The following is an 8,073-nucleotide window of genomic DNA, read 5'->3' as shown; positions in this document are numbered from 1 at the left end:
ATCTTGATTATTCTGTGGTCAGGAAGCAGCCATGAGCGGCTGTGACAGGTTCTGTCCACGTTCCGATGTCTTGTTGCTTTCCCCGATGAACAATAACAGGTGTGCACGTCCCAGCTCTGCTCCCTTAAGAGCCCCAACCCGGCTCACAGGGCAGTGACTTTATTGCGGCAGCCCTCACCAGAGCTGAGGACCACATGTGTCTGCAGCACGGGTCACTTCTTAAAAGCCACTGGGCTAAACGTCATCAGCCTGAGGACAGAGATGACCCGGGAGATAGGAAGCCACGTGTGGCTATTACTCACTCACCGGCTGATAGCTTTTAACTGAGTCCTCTGGCTCAGGAGGCACTATCAGGAAGTGTGGAAAAGCACAGACAAGAAAGAGACTTTCCTCTTGTGCCATTTACCCGCTGTGTGACCTTGAGCAAGTTACTGAACCTTTCTGCACCACCCCATTTTTCTCATCTACAAAAGGAGGGGAAGGCTTTAATTCCTTAAAGCCGAGACGGGCTGCAAACTTTGCAGGGCCGAATGCTGAGTAAAAATCTAGGGCCCCTGGTTCAAAGTTATTCAGAATTTCCAGGTGGCCCCTCCAAGCCCAGGGCCCCGGGGCAGCTGCACAGTTTGTGTGCTTGCAAAGCTGTCCTTCCTTAGAGATGTTAAGATTATTCCTGTGCCTAGGACATGCTGAGAATTCAGTACATTCTTCTTAGGAAGGAAGCCTTGAGAGGTATATATTAATAGTTCGGTATAAATGAAAGAACTTAAGATCTGGAAAGCAAAACAACATCCCCAGTGACGCTAGGCAGCTGAGTGGCCGAGCCATGGCCCCACTTGGCTCTGTGTGCAAAGATGGGGAGCAGAAGTTCCTGAGAGCAGGAGCACAAGTGGAAGAAATGAACTTAGTCACTGACCCACTGGAGGTGGAGGGGCCCCCCAGCGATTCATTGACCCCCCACCCCCTGTCGGGAGGACTGGAGAGAAGGAGCCCCTATCTTATTTCTGTAGCAGCTGGGGAGGTTTTACTGGGTGAAAAGTGGGACTGAGGGACTTTTAAGGTTGGTCTATTTGTGTGATTCCAGCAGAGTTTGCCGCTTATTTTCATCAGAAATGTAAGACTGAGCCTGCTTCTCAGACCCGGGGTCGTTTTCCCCATCCTTGAACACCTGCCTTCTAGATGAAAAACCCGCCCACCCACCTGGCAGGAATTTTCTGTTCTTTGGGGGCTGCAACATTTCCTGGGATCAAAAAAGTGAAAAGCAATCTGACCCCCACCCCCATGCTCAAGGTCTCTGAAATCTGGCCCATGAGGCCGTTGGTGAATAGCCCCGTTTTGAGGCAGGGGCCCTGGAGATGGTCATGCCGGAGTGTCCAGCACGATTCCCTCCCACCCAGGGACGGAGCACTGGGCAATCTGTAATGTGTCAGGCACCTTATGTGGGAGCTTCTGAGTTTCTCCCAGAATTACTGAGGGCAGGCATGACCATTTCCACCTTGCTATCGAGGAGACCCAAGGCATAATTATGTGCCTTGGGTCTCCACAAGCTAGAAAGGAGAGGGAGTCAGATTTTAAATCCAGTTCTCTCTGGTGACACTATACTATGCTACCCTATTCTGTCCTGTGCTGTCCTGTCTGCAAACCTCTTTGTTTTTTAATTTAATTTTTATTAAATCATAACTGTGTCCACTTACGGGGCATCACATAATGATTTGATATACAACGTGGAATGCTTAAATCATACTGATCAACATAACCATCACCGCACTTACTTGTTTGTTGTGGTAAGACATTTATCATCTGCAAACTTCTAACTACTTGCTATAGTTTGATGTGTTGGAAACTTAATTTCCAGTGCAAAAGTGTTGCGAGGTGGAGCCTGGTCAGGAGCTGGTTAGGTGACAAGGGTGGTGCTGCCGGAATGAACGAACATCCCCGTGGTTGGAGGAGGCCGGTTATCTTGGGAGTGGGTTAGGGATCAAGGCAAACCTGCTCTCGCTCTCACACATGGCCCTCTTACCCTTCGGCCTTCAACAGTGGGATGACGCAGCAAGAAGCCCCTTGCCAGGTGCAGGCCCCTTGATCCTGGACTTCCCAGCCTTCAGAATGGTGAGAATAAATCTTTTCATTATAAATTACCAGCCTGCGGCATTGTGCTGGGGCGACAAAAAACAGACTAAGATACCACTGTCCAAAGAGCTTTTACAATCATGGTGATTAGTTTTATTTACCGACTTGAATGGGTCATGGGGTGCCATAGATTTGGTCAAACATTCTCAGTGTTTCTGGGATGACGTTTTTGCATGAGACTAACATTGAAATCAGGAGACTGAGTAGAGCAGACGGCCCTTCCCGTGTGGGTAGCCTCACTCAATCACTTGAAGGCCTGGATAGGACGAAGAGGCTGACCTGCCCCTGCATAAGGAAGAACTTTTTATTTTTCATTGATTTATTTATTTTTTGGATTCAAACTGAAACATTGGCTCTTGCTGGGACTCAGGGCTGCTGGTCTTGAACTAGAATCCCCCATGGGCGGTCCTGGGCTCAGCTTGCCCACTCACCTCACTCAACCTCCAGATCTTGGGATGCGCCAGCCTCCATAATCATGTGCACTAATTCTTTGTAAGTCAGATTTAGGTAGGTACACACACTTAAACTAGAAATGAGGATTATCATAATATCTAGTTGTAGAGTGGATTAAAGTAAATATACTCACTGTCTCCATGAAATCTTACTCACACGTCTGCTCCTTACTGGACACTTCCCCGGTCACAATTCCGTGTTGCACCCAGTTGGACCCCTGCACCTGACACTCATGCATTATTCTCCTGCTTGACTTAATCTTCTCTAACTTTTATCATTCTTTGACTTAGATTTTACTTATTTTTTTTATTGTCTGTCTCCCTGATTGATATGTGAACAAGGAAGGCTGAGCACTAGGTCTGTTTTGTTGTTTAGCCCCAAACTGGTATTCAATAACTTTTTATTGCATGAACGAAAGACCTCATTGAGCAAATAGTATGGGCTGCCGGCATGATAGCTACTGAAAATAAGAAAAAAAATTGTTTTCTAGCATTTTGGCATTCCTTGTCACCTCATAACCCAACTCCACTCCTTAAAATGAGGTGTTAACCTACTTTGAAAACCACTTGGGGTAACTAAGCAAGTGAGAGTTCCTGGCCCTCCATAACAGCAGATGACTTTAGGGGTTTCGAAGTTTATTAGACAACCCTCAAAACGAGTCAGTGGATCCATCCTTCATATGTGACTCAGGTGGAACACCCTTCTCAGTCTGCTTTCTTTCAGTTGTGAGATAAAATAATCAGAAATACGGTGCCTGGAGTAAGCCTCACAGACACTGGAAACAGCCTAATCACTCCCAGGAACCTCCCAGTGTTCCTTTTTGCAACTACCAAGTGACAGATTGAACTCTGAGCACGTAAGAGAGAAAGAGAGTAGCTCATCACATGGCACAGATAACTGTAAAAAAATGCTACTAACTGGAAGTTGTTTGAGGACCTACTTTAATAAACAAGACAGGTGTTTTATCAGCTTAGAGGAAACCGGACACCCCCCTGCCTGTGCCAAGTCTCCCAGTGTGGCCAGCGTGGAGATGTCCTAATGTGTGTGGGTGCTGTGGTTTGGAAGTGTCCCCCCAAATTCTCACGTGTTGGAAACTTAGTTGCCATTCTACATTACTAAGAGGCACTTTAAAAAGTGGTCAAACCCTGAATGCTCTGGTCTCAGGCGTGCAGAAAGAGTTATTGAGGGAGTAGTTTCCTGAGAAGAAGGATGAATTCAGCCCACTTTTCTCTGTCTGCCCCATGTGCCCCCTGCCTTCTGTCACCAGACACCAGTGCCATGCTCTTGGGCTTCCCAGCCTCCAGAACTATGAGCTCAATAAATTTCTGTTTTTTACAAATTACCCAGGCTGCGTATTCTATTAGAGCAGTGGAAAATTAACTAAGAGAGTGGGCTACAAGGTCAAGGTTACATACACCCTAATGGTGGGAGGGGCATCTTGACATTCCCACGTCAATCTACTGGACTGGTGGACCCTTCGTCAGGAACTGTGAAAGAGGTGGGTGGCTGGGTGGCTTATGTGGATGGAGGGTTTGCTCTTGTCTCCCCTCTTTGAACTGCGCTGGAAGCATGAAGCATCCAGGTACCTGTGAAGTGTCTCTGCCCCTTGGGAGTGAATGACTGGCAATGGCAATGATGGCTCTCACCGGCTGACCACTCACTACGCGCCAGGCACTCTGGTCAGTGAGTGATCTTATCAGCTTCATGGCAGCTTCAAAGATCAGTAAATGCTGCTGTTATCCCAACTCTGCAGACAAGAAAGTTGAGGTTAGAAAAATTCACTGGCATTTTCCAAGGTCACATGTACAGTGTGTGAAGGGACTGGGGTTTAAATCTGGTGATGATGACCCTGCATTCTTTGGCTAGGGCTGCCATAACAAAATACCACAGACCAGGTGGTTTAGACAACAGAAATTTATTTTCTCACATTCTGGAGGCTGGAAGCCCAAGGTGCTGGCTGGGCTGGTTTCCTCTGAGGCCTCTTGTAGATGACTGTGCTCTGGCTGTTCCCTCTCGGGCAGGACCTGTGTCCTGCTTGCCCTTGGTGTCTCTCTGTGTGCTGTTCCCCTCTTCTTATAAGGATGCCAGCCAGATGGGGTAAGGGCTCACCCCAAATGCTCCTTTCTAATCCAACCACCACCTTGCAGGCATTCTCTCTAAGGGTATTCTTATCTCAGGGGCTGAGTGTTCAGACTTTGTCTTAGGTGGAGCTCAGCAGCTCAGCCCTGAAATCCCAGCACTCTGAGAGGCTGAGATGGGAGGATTTCTTGAATTCAGAAATTCTAGACCAACCTGAGCAAGAGTGAGAGCCCGTTTCCACTAAACTTAGAAAAACTAGCTGGGTGTTGTACTGGGCGCCTGTAGTCCCAGCTACGCAGGAGGCTGAGGCAGAAGGATTACTTGAGCACAGAAGTTTGAGGTTGCTGTGAGCTGTGACATGATGGCACTCTAGGCTGGGCAATAGAGTGGGACTCTTTCTAAAAACAAAACAAAACAGATACTGTCTTAGGTAGTCAGACTGTCATGACAGAATTTTATAGAACAGGAGGCTTAGACGTCAGAAATTTATTTTTTCACAGTTTTGGAGACAGGGAAGTCTAAAATCAAAGTTCTAACTGATTGAGTTCTTATGAGGGTTCTTTTTCTGATGTGTAGACGGCTGACTTTTAGCTGTGTCCTCACAGAGCAGAGAAAGACATTGAGAAGGAGACCGGGAGGGACAGGGAGAGATCCAGCTTCCTCTCTGCATCAGCCAGACCACTGGATTAGGGCCCCACTCCCTTGGCCTCTTCTAACCTTAATTACCTCATAAAGATGCGATCTCCAGGTAGGACCACGTTTCAACATATGGATTTTGGGAGAACACAGTATAGCTCCTAACAGACCCCCCAATCTCTGCTCTTAGCCATTTTACAAGGTAGAATATTCTGCAACTCAGAAAATTTCCTGTTTATTTTGCTGACGTTAGCTCTCCTTTGGTAAAGTCCTTTACAAGGAGCTTTAAGTCCTGTCTCAGATGAGAACACAGGGCTCAGAAGACCGTCTCTCCTTTCTTGAGCCCCAGAGTTAAAGGGGAAACTTCATCTCCTGAGGACAGTGTAGTGAGGCCCATGATTAGTGAGGCCAATTTGCCTAACTGCTCAGTCTCTCTCTTTCCTCCTGGGTAAAACAGACATAAAAATGCCACCCAACTTATGAGAATATTGTGAAAACTGAATTAGGTGATAGAGCTTAGCCCAGTGCTTGGAACATGGCAAGCCCTTAACAAACTACTGGATGTTGATAAGGGAAGTGACATTTCTTTTTGCATTAGTTATTTACTTAATTATTAGTTATTTACTTTCCATGAGTCTTAAAAAATGTCTTAGAAGGTCTCCGACAATAGCATTTCCAGGGGGTATTTTCTGTATCCTGGAGTCAAAAGATTCTCTCTGCTCAGAATGAGATCTAGAGTCGGTTACATTTGGAAACACATTTACAGTTTTTCTCCCTTTGAACATTAAATGCTCTGAGAAGTCTTAGAACAAAAATCTTGAACTTGGTTTCACACAGCATCTTCCAAATGCATCATGTGATAAAAGGTGTCTCTTTTCACATAGCTGTTACTAACCTGCCTTGTAACACACTTTGGAAACGACGTGTAACTTCCTAGATCTTTGTGTATAGGGAAACCTCTTTAACTCATTTTCAGGTTTCTTGATCATAGTGTGCGTATCTCTTTATATCCACCATAGCAACGTACACCTAGCAGGTGCCTGGCTAAACAAATGTCATTCAGCCAATACAGGGACTTCTGTCCTTTATGTCACAGAGAGAGAACTTCAGTCCCACCTGACACGACAGGACCCCACCTCCAGACGGGCAGTATGATGTCATGGGGGGGACATTGGACCAAACATTTCTGTGCTTTACTGGCTTTATTTACAATTTTGGTGATGAGTTAGAGGAACCCCCCCCCCCCAGTTACTTTCTACTTTTAAATTAAATTCTATTTAATCCTGAATTGACGTTCTTACAGTTGGTGACATTTTTATGGTAAAATAGTCAAAATAGAGGAAGGAGTAGAACCTTGTGCAAATGAGCAAAGACTCCCCAAAGGAGAACGAGTGAAGGCTGTTTACTGAGCGGTGGCTGCAGCAAGGGGGCCAGCCATGGTCACTTGAGAGATTCGCAGGCGGGCAGAGGAGGGGGAGGGATTTCCAGAGGAACAGGTGGGGAGCTTCAGGTGTGTGCTGACTGGAGGCCACTGGCTTGGGCCTCTGAAGTCAGGCCAATTCAGTGCAGGGCAGCTTCTGTGGTTGGTTAGGGCTGAGTAATTCGTTTTCTCTGGCTGGTCCTAAGCTGAAAGTTGGGATAAAACATAGGAAGACTAATAGTTATTAATCAAGTCTTGGCTGTTTGGGGTGCACTGTGACAGGTTTATTGTTTGGGTTCCTGGACTTATAATTAGTGATTACTGGTTACTGCCAGCTGACCTCCTGTGAGTCTGGCTATAGACATCAGGCTGGCTTTTGAGACTGGTTACAGCAGAGACAATGAGCTGGTTTCCTGGGGAGGTTATGGCAACTCATCACCTGTCATACAGGCCGGAGTCTAGGCCAGAGTCAATGCCACCGTTGTCTATGTGGCATTCCATTGCTTACCGTCAACAGCTATCTGTTAAAATTCTCAACTCAACTCAACTGAAAATTTCTTCAATTCAAGTAAATGTGTCTGGATTATTCGTGTTTCTGGTAAAGATGACAATAGATGAAACTGTAGATCTTTCTGGAATTTTTTTCCTGCAGTTCATCAGTGTTACAAACCCTTTGTCCAATGCAATACTTAGCCTTTTCTGATTCTGGACAGATGTTCACTTAAACTCTCAGAGTTATAAGTTCCAGAAGGATGTAGATGTCTTGGGCACTCTCTGCCACCCGTGTGGGAAATAGAGGCTCCAGCAGAGTGAATTTAACACCCTCTTCTGATTTTTCTTAGGCTGTCCAATGAGATTGGACTAGTTTCGACATACCCTTTCTTAGCAATTTGGGATAACTCTTAGGTCTTTATTTAAAAGGAAAAGGGGGTGCCTAGGGGTCCACACTCTGTCCTGTGGCCTAAGCTGGGAAGGTTTTATGTTTTGCTTTGTTTCCATTTTTAAACCATTAAAAAATAGAAGAAAAAGAAATGTGACAGAGAGTGTAAGTGGCCCACAAAGACTTATCTTTCCCTTCTATACAGAAACATTAGCTGACTGTGGTCCTATCCTGAGCGATTAACAGAGACCCTCTGCCAGGTCTTAGACGTAGGGTCCTCCTCCTCCTCAGTGCTATGAGTTTGCAGGTGCTGCCCTGATTCTCCAGGCAGTAGCCGTAGAGAAAAAAATCTGTTTCACTTGCTAGGCTGGGCAAGGGTGGGGGCTCCTGAAGGTTGTTTCAGAGGCTCTGATATCAACTGGCCTCCGGGAACCATAGACTTGAGGGCTTTTTTCTTTTTTTATTTCTGGGAGATGTC

This window comes from Otolemur garnettii, unplaced genomic scaffold (assembly GCF_000181295.1).
Source record: "Otolemur garnettii isolate 467f Iridium unplaced genomic scaffold, OtoGar3 scaffold00228, whole genome shotgun sequence".
Lineage (NCBI taxonomy): Eukaryota > Metazoa > Chordata > Mammalia > Primates > Galagidae > Otolemur > Otolemur garnettii.
Note: the sequence above shows the minus strand (reverse complement) of the source record.